This window comes from Herpailurus yagouaroundi, unplaced genomic scaffold (assembly GCF_014898765.1).
Source record: "Herpailurus yagouaroundi ecotype Mexico unplaced genomic scaffold, PumYag 195, whole genome shotgun sequence".
NCBI lineage: Eukaryota > Metazoa > Chordata > Mammalia > Carnivora > Felidae > Herpailurus > Herpailurus yagouaroundi.
In genome coordinates, this window is record NW_024412426.1 from 4,354,671 (window position 1) to 4,367,818 (window position 13,148).

A 13,148-nucleotide genomic window follows, 5' to 3' on the forward strand; every position below is an offset into this window, starting at 1 on the left:
TGTATTTTAAAAAATTTTTAAGTTTATTTATTTATTTTGAGAGAGAGAAAGAGCGTGCACACGTGCACACACGCAAGTGAGTGGGGGAGGGGCAGAGAGTAAGAATCTCAAGCAGGCTACTCACTGCCAGCTCAGAGCCTGATGCGGAGCTGGAGCTCCAGAATCATGAGATCATGACCTGAGCCGAAATTAAGAGTTGGATGCTTAACTGACTGAGCCACCCTGATGCCCCTGCATTTTAGATTTAAGGATGTGTGTCATCTTAATTTTTCTGTAAGATGTGAGTCTTAATTAGGGTCTTTTGCTCCAGCACCATTTCTCCAAAAGTAGATCTTTCCTCCACTGAATTGCTTTTGCATCACTGTCAAAAATCAACTGAGCATATTATTTATTTGGGTCTATTTCTGTGGGTCTATTTCTGGGTTTTTTATTCTGTTCTATTTAGATATGTGTCTGTGTCTCTGCCTATACCTCATAGTCTTGATTACTATAGCTATACAATGTCTTGAAATATATATTATACATTATATAAATATGTTATATACTTATATATATTATTTATATATATCTTGATTACTATAGATATATAATGTCTTGAAATATATGTTATATAAATATATATTATATAAATATAAATATATATTACTATAGCTATATAATGTCTTGAAATTTCATAGATTCCTTCTAGTTTCTTCCTCTTTTTCAAGATTGTTTCAGCTATTCTAGTTTCTTTGTCTTTCCATATAAATTTTAGAATAATCTTGTGTATATCTACAAAAAAATCTTTCTGGGATTTTCATAGGAATTGCATTTAGCTTGTACATAAATTTGGGGAAAATAGGCATCTTTGCTAGGTTGAGTCTTCCAATCCATGAGCATAGTATGTCTCTCCACTTATTTAGATTTTTTATTTCTTTCATCAACATTTTGTAGCTTTTAGCATGTAAGTCTTTATGTGTTTGTTAGAGTAACACCTAAATATTTCTTTTGAGTTACTATTTAAAAATTTTAAATTTTGGCATCCATGTATTCATTTGATTTTTGTAGGTTTATCCTGTGTCTTGTGAACTTGCTGAACTCACCTATTAGGTTTAGGAATTTTTTGTAGATTACTTGGGATTTTCTATGTAAACAATCATGTCATCTGCAAATATGGAGAGTTTCATTTCTTCCTTTTTGATCTATATACTTTTTATTTTATTTTCTTGCCTACTGCAGTGACTAGAATATTCAGCATTATGTTGAATATGAGCAAACTTTCTTGCCTTGTTCCAGATCTTAGAGGGGACAGCATTCAGTCTTTCACTATTAAGTACAATGATAGCTGTATTGTTTTTGTAGGTGCTCTTGATCAGATTGAGGGAAATAAAGTTCCCCTTTATTCCTGTTTTTTGGGAGTTTCTGTCATGAATCATTGTTGAATTTTTTCAAATAGTTTTTCCTCATCAATCAATATGTGTGATTTTTCTTTTTTAGTCTGTGAAGTGGGTTATATTGATTTTCAAATATTGAAATTGACTTGAAACTGACTTGTACCTCTGGAATAAGAGACTTTGTCCAGTTTCACAAAATGAAATGGGAAATGCCCCCTCTTCTATTTTCTGGAAGAGATTGTATAAAATTGGTGTTAATTCTGCTTTAAATGTTTAGAATTCTCCAGTGAAACCACTGGGATCTTGAGATTTGGAGGGGGGGGGTCTTTAATCAATTCCTTTAGTATTTATAAGGCTATTAAAATTGTTTCATATTGGGTGAGTTGTTGTAGTTAATATTTTTCTAGAAATTGGTCCATCTCATCTCAGTTGCCCTGTCTATGTGTGTATAATTGCTCATAGCATTCCTTTATTATTCTCTTGATATCTGGAGGTTCTCTAGTATATTACATTTCATTCCTGATATTGGTCATCTGTGCCTTCTTTTTTTCCTTGGTCTGTCTTCCTAGAGGTTTGTCAATTTTTTTTATCTTTTCAACGAATCAACTCTTTGTTTCAGTGGTTTTCTCTGTTGTTTTTGGATTTTAATTTCATTGATTTTTATTATGTCTTTCTTTCTGCTTGCTTTTGGCTTTTTCTCTTCTTTTTCTAGGTTCTTAAGGTGAAAGCTTGAGACATTTAACACTATGAATTTCCCTCTTAACACTGCTTTAGCTGTGTCATGAAAATTTTGATATGTTCTATTTTCATTTTCATGCAGTTCAGGTATTTTTAAAATTTCTCTTGAAATTTCCTATTTGACCCACGGGTTGCTTAGAAGAGTGTTTAGTCCAAGTATTTGAAGATTTCTTGTTATCTTTGTTATTGATTTCTAGTTTGATTCCATGTGGTCAGAAAATACATTCTGTATGATTGTAATTCTTTTTAACTTGTTGAGGTTGGTTTCATGGTCCAGGACATAGTCCATCTTGCTATATGTTTCACGGGCACTTGAAATAAATGTGTGTTCTGCTGTTGTTCGGTGGGATGTTCCAAAAATATCTATTTGATGGTGTTGTTGAGTTCTTCTATATCCATGTTGATTTTTGTCTAATTATTCTACCAATCATTGTCAGATATCTTAATTTTTGTCTGTCTAGTAGGTGGAAAATGTTATTTTGTGGTCTTGATTTGCATTTCCCTGAGTTCTATTAAACTTGAGGGTCAATTAAATATTTTCCTTCCTCCCTAATTGTACTTTTTAAAACATGTAGTTGAGACTGTCTTTACCAATTATTCAAACTTGTTTTTTCCCTCTTATTTCTGTTTTTTTTTGTTTTGTTTTGTTTTGTTTTGTTCTTGTTTTTGTTCCTACATATGTAGTAACCCTGGTGATGCATCTGAATAGGAAAGTCAGGAATATGTCTTTGGGTAATTCTGGTGTATCTCCATCTGGCATAGTGCCACAAGTAATTAGACACACACTTGGGTAAAAAAAAAAAAAAAAAGAACCTCCAATGACTTCCCATTTTCTGAAAAATGCAGTCCTCAACCTTAGAATAACATTAAAGCCCATATGATATACTTCTGATTTAACTAATTCAGCTATGTCAATACCTCACTGTTCCCTAATAAGTTAGCCCCTGCCTCTACACTTTTGCTCATGTCATTCCCCTTGCCTAGAATGCTTTTGGTCAGTCAAAATCCTACTTATGTTCTAAATGTGGCTCAAATGCTCCCTCTTAGGAGACTATCTTGATCATTCCAGCCGGAAGTGATTGCCTTTTTCCATTGTCCTCTAACATCTGCCCTATTTTGGTGCATTGCTTGGTATCATAATGCACATATCTGATAAACCATTGGGTGGCTTCATGTCCGTGCTTCAGACCAGAACTGTGTTGTTATTGTTACTTTACATCTATATCTTGGCTTGTAGGCAAAGTGCCTCTTTTTTATTGACATTCTAGCTCACATAGTGCATATCGTTAGAATTCTATTTCAAATGACCAAATTCACCAAAAGTAGTACATTAGGCAAATCACCAATTTGTTGAGAACAGATTAAAAGAATCACTTAGAATACTGATAAATTCATGCTATGAAGTGATTTCCAAATGCATGTCAGTTGAGTGTGGGACATGAACTAGCAAAACAACCGAAAAATGTGTTTTAAAAATATGATTTGTTTTATGGAAGTGTGCAACACTCCAGTGAGTTTTGCACTTTTGTTTCTTTAAGCCAGGTGATAGTTTCAGTAGACTGTGTAATATAACAGGACTTAAAAAAAAAAAAAAGCAAGTATAAATAATACCCTATGTTATTTTTAAAGTAAGGGCCATACAACTTATCTACATAAAAGTAGTGAAATTTTATATCTCACATTTTCATATACCAGGCAATTCCAGTCTTTATTAAAAGTCTAACTATAATTTTTTTAAGTCACAGAAGACTAGAAGAAATTTTTTTTAAGAATTCTTATCTTAGCATAAAATGAAACCCATTTATTATAGAGAATTAGAATAATGATAATAATTACTATTGATAATTAAGAAACTATTAGGTATTTAACTAATAAATAATTATTGTTAACAACCATAACATAGAAGAACTTTGGAGAGGTTGTTCTAGATCTTTTTTGGTCTGTGTCCAGACAAGAGTATAATGGATAGATTTTTTTTTTTTTTAAATGAAGAGTCTATACCTACCCTTGGTGTTCCAGGATGTAATAATGCTGATGTCTGTCAGTGCTTTGTGTTTATTTTCAGTTCCACATGCTGTTCTTTAGACCCATTTCCTCTTGCTCTCTCCCCAGCAGAGGAAGAGAAGTGTTGACCTCTCTCTTCCGCCTCAGAATCTTCCATAGAACTAAAACACTGTGCCTTCAACCTGATTTTCTCCAGGGCGAATCAATCCTCTTTCTCCATGGTGTTTGGGTCTCATTTCCAATTTATTTTATCACTTTGAGGTATCCCCAGAACCTTCTAAGGGCTGAGACCAAGGCATATTTTTCCTAATAACTAATTGGCTTGGTTGTCTGGCATTCTCTTTCCTGATAGCAGGGGAACTAGATAGATGACTTTTGGGGCTTACTTTCACTTGTGACTTCATGCATCTTTTTATGGAAACTGGCTGAAGATTCTACATGTGGCAAATATTTAGTAAGCCTTCCTGGCTGTCTGACTCAAGAGTGTGGTTCCAAATAAGAGCCACAAATGGTAAAGGCAGTTCCAGGAATTTGCTGGTTACTCAGCAATGTTGGATCAAGCAGGGAAAACAGTGCCTGCTTCCTGCCATTTCCCAGCCACTTCTTCCCACATTCATTGTGAAATGGGTGGTCACAAAGAATGGTCGGAGGAACCCACATTGCCCCTTGCAGGGTGCTCTCTGGCAGGGGACATGCCCTGTGTATTATGTTCTTCAAGGAGATCAGGCTTCCTATAGACAGCTTTACTCAACATGGAATAGAGCTCCAGGCAGTTGGGGCTCACCCAGGTTGCCTCCTCTTAGTATCAGTGTTTCTTTTCAAGGAATCCACTTTTGTTTTTATTTATTTTATTTGAGAAAGCACGTGTGAGCATGCACACAATATGCACGCACACACACAAGCACACATGAGTGAGTGAGCAGGGGAGAGACAGAGAGAGAGAAAGCATCCCAAGCAGAGTCCACGCTCAGCATGCAGCCCAATGCAGGGCTTGATCCCCACGATACTGGGATCACAACCTGAGCCAAAAATCAAGAGTTGGATGCTCAACCAATTGAGCCACCCAGACACCCCAGGGAAACCACTTTTAAACCTGGTGTTGTTGAGGCTGTGCATTGCTGCACTCTGGCACCTGTGAACCTGCGATACAGTCATGCTCATCCTGTGCCTCAACGTGAACCCTTCCAGAAGGGAAGGGCTTCCATTCCCTTCTGGAATGGAAGGGAATGGGAGCCCGAGCAGTGGAGTGACAATGCCGAAGTGATCTCCTTCTGGATTCTCAGACTCAATAAATGTTCACCTTTGCAAAAGTGTTTCAGGCACTGGAAAGCTTTTGCAGAAAGTGCCTGCACAATCCTGTCAAACACCTTCCCCATATGGCCCTCCATTTTTTGTAGCTCTTCACCAACCCTTTCATCCATCTTCCTCTTGTGTCTTGGATTCCTTTTTAGGTCATACCACTTGCCCAGAATATCCCCAATCAACCTCTATCTTCTCCCATCATTCAAAGGGTTTCTCAAAGGGTTTCTCTTCCAGGAAGTCTTCCCTGACTCACTAGAACAATGAAACCTCCTGGCCTCCCTCTACACTAACCACTCTCCTCAAAGAACTTCCCCTTTGTTTCCACAGAACATAAATGCTGCAACTTATTTATTGGTTTAATGTGTATTTTGAATAGATTCTCAGGAAGGATGTCTTCCTGAGGCATAATAATAGGTGATGCCTTCCAAGAAGTAGGATGCCTTCCAAGAAGTAGAATGGGGTCTAACTGAGGTGTAAATGACCCCAACACATGAGAGCAGCAAGCATAGTTTCTCAGACTTTGTCTTCAGAAACTGAACTTCTACGTTTCCAGTGGTGCTGCTTATGTATGCAGTGTTATTAGCCAGATGGTTCAGTAGTAGCCATTCAACAGATGTTTGCTGGGAATCTACGGTGAGCCTAGCATTGTGTCAGTGACTCAAGATGTAGCGCGTACCGGAAGTTTTTAAGACTACTGTGGCGGCCCGCGTTGAACCCTGCCTCTCAGCATCCAGGCCTTTGTGTAGCCCCCACACCCACCTCTTCTTGAATCTCAGTGTGTCTATGAACTTAAAATTCATGTGTGGGAATACGCAGAAGCAGCCAGGAACTTTCTGAAAAAAATGATGATAACAAGCGGGGGAGGCATGGTCTTAAGAGAAAATAAATGGATCTTAAAACTGTAAAAACTAAAGCGGTTTGGTATGGGCATATGAATGGAACAGAATAGAAACAGACCCCAAATATATATTAGATTTTGCTAAATGGAAAATGTGGCATATGAAACCAGTAGGCACTATTAAAAAGAGGTACTATTAAATAAACGGTGTCAGGACTGGCAGTTACCCATCTGAAGCGATCAGGTCACCCCTGTAAACTACTACTCTGTCGGATGACAGGAGAAAAAAAATAATAAACACTAGCCTTAGTCCAACTTAGAAAATCCAACTCAATCCAATTATTTAAACACTTGTTAGGCGGTAACTCTGGCTCTTTTGGATGACTTAGTATCTTTTCGATTTCCTTGTTTCTCGCTGCGATTGCATATGGATGTAGGGGGAAGAAGGGTTTCTAGGGCCATCTGTGCAGAGCCTTGTACCTTCTTTGGTGTCTCCAGCTTCCATGGAGATGCTCCTGTCCACCTGTGTCTGGGAACATCTGACACTGTGATTTATGGGATCTAGTTCAGGTTTGTGGCCCTCCCTGGCACGGCTCACCTCAGCTCCCACGGGCACCGCGTTACCTGCAAGGATGGCTGTGATTCCCCTTTAGTGTCCAGACCAGTGTAGGATGATCCAGTCACTCTCCCCAGTGTCCCTCTCACAGGCTGCCAGCCACCTCCACTGGCTACTCCCACAATCCTCCACAGCACGTGCGGATCTCCAAATGCCTTCTGTGAAACAACAGGGCTAAGGCAGGTTCAGGGGCTGAATTGTGGAGGACCACACGGCACTGATTTTACCCTCCTGTCTGATTGTGGTTAGATGAGGAGCACAGGGACAATGTGCTTCCAGGCTGTGTCCTTTCAGAGTCTGAGACCACTCCCCAGAGAGGGGAAGTGGGGTACTCTGAGTCTACCAGCTTCATTTTTTTTTCCATCTTCTTACAGTTCATTGGGGCCAGAGGGAAAAGGTCTCCTTCCTCTCCTAGACTGCACCTATAGCTAGTCTCCGAGCCCTGGCTCTTGACGTGTTACATGGAGGTTAATGGACTTTAGAAACTCCTTCTCTCTGTAAACAGAATAAGGCTTTCAGGACTTGCCCTGATGTCCACTTGTCCCACAGCCCTTTCTTCCAAGCAGGGCCCATGTCCCCCTCCTCATTACTGAGGGGCAGTGAGCCTCAGGGCTCTGCCTTAGACATGGAAGGCCAGGAGGGAACAACAGTAAACTGGGGAAACAAAAATAAGTCAGGTCAGTGTTTGCAGAATATCTTCTGGTCACAGAGGGTACATAAATTTGGAAGACAATTTCGAGCAGCTATCAACTAAAATCATTTCTTTTATAATTCAGATAAATACCTTATGCCAGTGCAGAGATAGGGCAATGAATTCAATGTATGGCACATAATTTTCCAAAAACACTTGATGACTCAGCTGTCTGGAAGTTGCTTTAAAACCTTATTAAGTCACAGTTTGCCAGTTCAGAATTTCCTATAATGTCATTCTGAACAGACACAATGGTTAGCTTCCTACGATGAAGGGGTGGTTGGCTATTTCCCAAGCAATTGGCAGCAAAAGGACATACAGAGCTTCCCCCTTCCCCTCAGGAGATATGTTCCAAGGCCCCCAGTGGATGCCTGAAACCATGGATAGTACCAAATCCCATACGCACTATGTGTTTTTTCTATATAGACATGCCTGTGATAAAGTTTAACTTGAAAATTAGGCACCGTAATATTATTAGTAGGAATAACAAATAACTAATAATAAAATAGAACCATTATAAGAACATACTGTTATAAAAGTTATGTGAATGTGGTCTCTCTAAATATCTTACTGTACTCTACTCACCTTTCTTCTTGCGATGATACAGAATGATCAAATACCCACGCGATGGCATGAAGTGAGGTGAATAATGCAGGCACTGTGATGCAGGGATAGGCAACTATTGACCTTCTGACAAGATACCAGAAGGAGGATCATCTGCTTCCAGAACGCGGCCGACTGATAACTAAAATGAAGGAAAGCAAAACCACAGATGAGGGGGCGGTGGGGAGACTACCGTATTGAATCTCCTTAAGATAATCAACTGCTTTAAACCACTGTGGGCAGTTTCTTAGACGGTGCTATTACGTGGGAATATTAGCTGTTCATTAACTCATGGGAGGCTGAGAAATATCTGTTGTTAACCTATGTCGCCATGAGTCATGGAGGAGGAGGAGGAGGAGAGGAAGAAAAGCCAGCAAGGTAGCTGTGGCGTAATGGCAAGGAGGTTTGAGACCCAGGACCTGTGGACCTTGGGGAGAGACACAGGCAGGGGTTGGAGTTCTACAGACTTGCCCTACTATGATAGTCAGCAGACCCTTGGGAACGTGGCTGGGTGTGAACACTCTCTCACCTCTATCTTTGCATCATGAGAATGGAGATGATCGCCTCTATCTCATGGATTGTTTGAGATTTAATGAGATGATGCATGTGAACTTCTTAGCATGTTCCTAACACATAGGAAGCACTCAACACATGGTAACTACTAGTATTTTATTACTATTACATTCAGCAAAAATGTTGATAAAATTACATTTAAATATTTATAGGGAAAGTATTTTTGTACAATTCTGGGCATACAGTGGACTCTTCATATATTTGTTTAAAAAGTACGTTCCCGGGGTGCCCGAGTGGCTCAGTTGGTTAAGTGTCTGACTTCGGTTCAGGTCCTGATCTCGTGGTTCGTGGGTTCGAGCCCTGCATCAGCTTGGAGCCTGGAGCCTGCTTTGGGTTCTGTGTCTGCCTCTCTCTCTGCCCCTTCCCTGTTCGCACTCTGTCTCTCTCTCTCTCTCCCTCAAAAAGTAAATAAACATTAAAAATAATAAAACAATAAGATAAAAAGTATGTTCCTTTCAACCGTTCTAAAGTTCACACTATATATTAATAGCTTTTCACCCAATTGTGCTGCACTGTTAGAGCTGTGGCTTCATTTAATCTCTTTCTTTTCTTTGGGTAATCTTTATCTTGAACTGCCAAGAGTAGGATGTATTGTGACCCCATGTTGCTAGAACAAATCTGACACCATGGGTTTGTTCAAACAATTTTGTTTTCAAATCAGATTTACGGGGAGATATGAAAGAGAAAAGGAGTTTGTTAGAGGAAAACAAATGGTTTCTGAGAATTCTAAGGCACTGATCTGATGTATTAAATAGTGAAGGGAACCACGGGTTTCTCTGCATATTAGATATAGCACTTGATGAGATCCCCAGAGAGTGTAATACCTTCATAGACAATATAGGGGATAGATCTGATCATGGTCCCTTTGTTGCCACATCTCAGCTTATCCCTTTTCTGTTTTTTTTTTTTTCCCTGTGACTCAGATAACATCTAGTGGAAGGGGGAGAAAGGAGTCTGGGCAGAACTCCCAGCAAATTAAGTCCAGTGTTTCAGGGAGGGCAGCCTGGGGGTGCTAGGGTTGGGAGATAGGGGTCACAGAGTCCATCACCCAGGCAGAAAGAATGAAACATTTATTTGTGTTCTTGAACTTTTCTTCCCTTTGGGTGTAGAGGACAAAAGAAATGAGGATTCATCTTAATAAGCAGTATTTCTAGAGAAGCAATCATTTGCCAAATCTGATGATTTCCTTTAAAAGAACAGTCCTGGGGCGCCTGGGGGACTCAGTCGGTTAAGCGTCCGACTTTGGCTCAGGTCATGATCTCACGGTCTGTGAGTTCGAGCCCCGCGTCGGGCTCTGTGCTGACAGCTCAGAGCCTGGAGCCTGTTTCAGACTCTGTGTCTCCCTCTCTCTGACCCTCCCCTGTTCATGCTCTGTCTCTCTCTGTCTCAAAAATAAATAAACATTTTTTAAAAATTTTTACAAAAATAAAATAAAATCTCTTGGGTTGGGCTTATAACAACAAAGAGAAATTGCGGTATCAAAATTTGCCAGTAAAGTACAGGAATTCCTTAGTACTCCATCATAGCTTCTGAAGCCAATTTCTTGCAAGTAGCTAATTCCTCAGAAGTCTCAGAAACCTATGGGTTTCGCTCTCATCTTCCTTCTGGGACCCTAGAACCCCAGCAAACAGTAAGATGTGTCCCCCCCCCCCCCCCCCCCCCCACTCCTGGATCTTTCCCTCCACTCCCCCTGTACCACTCTATTGGATTCTCTCATGACCAACTGCAGACTGCTTGTGGGAAGGCTCTATGCCATGTGCATATCCACACATACCTTAGCACACTATTTGGATCCACTGGGCATTTATGGAATAAAAGAATGCATGTATGAACAATGATTTTAAAATATTGTTTCACACGTAAGTGGGAAAGACCACAAGGCTCTGAGGGTGGGGTTTTCGGGACCTGGAGCAGAGGTGTCCTACAAGTTGTCCAAATGTTATTATTCTGCCCCTGTGATCCCCTAATTTCTATACCCACACAGAATCAGAGGTGGGCAGATGTCAGCAAAAGTTCATACCCACATTTATTTTAACCTTTTGCCCACCATTTTTTTTTTTTCCTTTTTAATCAGGGAGAGAAACGAAGCAAGATACACAGATCAATGCATCCTTCTTCTCCTTTTTCTACCTACTATCCTGGGAGATGCTGAGCTGCAAAATGACTCAAAAGAAAAGGAGGTTGAAATGCAGGAACAAAGGGGCAAGGAAGCTCTAACCCAGGAAAAAGTCACCAAACCAACGGTGCAGCCAAGGGCAGGGGAGGACAGAGAGGCAGTTGGGTGATGGAGCCAGCAAGGACTCTGAGAGGGAGGGTAACCACTGGCTGATTCATGGGGAAACCAAACCTCAGAAGAGTTTGAAGGAACAAAAAAAGTGAAATGCTCAACTTTTGTATACTTACCAACAGGTGAGGAGGGGCACGGAGAGGATTCCCATCAAGGTAGCACCAGGAACAGAAATGGACGGAGAGCTCCAGGGCCATCATGGCAGGAGTGGGCCACAGAGCCACACATGTGGGCAGCAAGGGAGGCCTTAAAATCTGTGACTAGGTAGGAACCCAAAGGCATGGGAGCCATTCTCTGAATGAGGCGTGAAAATACAGACTGATCCTTCACAGACATGGGGATTAGCCAGACCAGGGGACCCTGAGGGGTCAGGTTGTCTTCTCTGGCTACGCCAGGCCACACAGAAGTCAAAGGAATACAACCAAAAGAAAGGAGGGCTGGAGGGAAAATACATCCGCTAGAACCATGGAGTCAATCCGAGGGGTGTGAATGCCACCTTCTGCTCTGACATCCTCAGGGATATGGGGATTAGACGTCAGCTTCAGTAGCCAGGAGACTCTAAAGCTCTCATTCAGCCAAGTTTGCCAGTCTCTTAGATCCCTTAGACCCCACCCCCTTCCATATCTCCACTCCCCTCCTCTCGTGGTAGTTAGCCCATCTCCTAACCTCAATTAATAATGAATATGAACATGAATGCCAAGTCATTAACGTGTGAGATTGTGATCTAGGGGGAACTGACAAGTCAGAAATTTGTAGTATGAAATCATTCATTCATTCAACCAATATTAGTGAAAAGCCCACAGGGTACAAGCAATGAATTATGGGAGGACTCTTGAGCTCTGAAGTTTCAAAGGAATAGAACATTAGCTTCCCCAAATCCTTTCATAAAATCTCACCAACGTCTCCAGTGGTTCTCTAAAAAGATACTTTTTCATCATTTTGGTATGTAGAGGCTTGATAATGGAATCTATTTGCAAAACAATAGGTCAGAAAAAAACCCAACCCTCCAAAGAAACCAAAACTAAAACCCTCAGCTAAAAACAAAATCTACAAGTCTTATCTGAAATATACTGAGATAATGGAACTGAAACCCTGTAAAAGCCCCTGGGGTGTAATTTGTCTCTTAATTCTTAATGATAGGGAGAATGGAAGATAGAGTCAAAGATTATTCATATTCACTTGCATACTGTGTGAGTTTTTAAATCACTTAAAAATCAAATTTATTTTTATGCAAGTATTACATGCACATAAAGAATCAAATCTATAAGGCTTATAAGCAAAAAACACCCAGTCCCTTGGCCTGCTTCACCCACCTGGGTTCATTCACTTTCCACTCTCTTAGCTGTTTTTTTTTTTTTTTTTCTTTTTTCTGGTATTTACTTGAATAATGTCCACATTATGCCGTCTTTTGATTCAGCTATTTCAGAGATCATGCACTGACTTTTCATAGTGGTGAAGATTTCACTCCCCAGCATTCCCATTTCATGGCTGATATTCAGGTGACACAGTTACAACCAAATGAGTTGTTTCAACTCTACAAAATGAACTTCTATATTGGCTGGCATTGAAGCTCCCTCTGTGCCCAGTCCCTGTCACCCTAGCTGCTCCAGTGTGTTGACCACTATCTGCCCTGACTGCCCAGTGTCCTTCCTCTACTAATTCCCAATCCTTTCATCCTAATAGAACTCTTCCAATTTTTTACTGAATTCAGATTTGAGGTGTTCCTTATTGTCTATATAAATACGGGTCACTGTGAGGCCCATTTGTGACTATGACTACATTTCTTTTCTTGTACAATATTCTGCTTTTACTATAGTGAATAATTGCCTGATTTTTTTCTTTCTCTGAACATCTGAATACCACACAATATCTCCTTTATACAATTTTCCAGGTAAACCATCACTCATTTTGTCAGTTATATTTCCTCTTCCTGAAAATACTCTTCTCTAGTCCTACATATTCATATTCCAACCTGGTCTGACTGGACTCTTCTCCAGATTTGCTGAAGTGTCCTGTGGACTTGAGCTTGCCACTCTCCATCTTGTAGCCTCTTTGCTAGACCCCATGGTTGCTGCTTTATTGTTTACCCCATGTAGCACAGCACATTCACTAGCAGTGTCCCA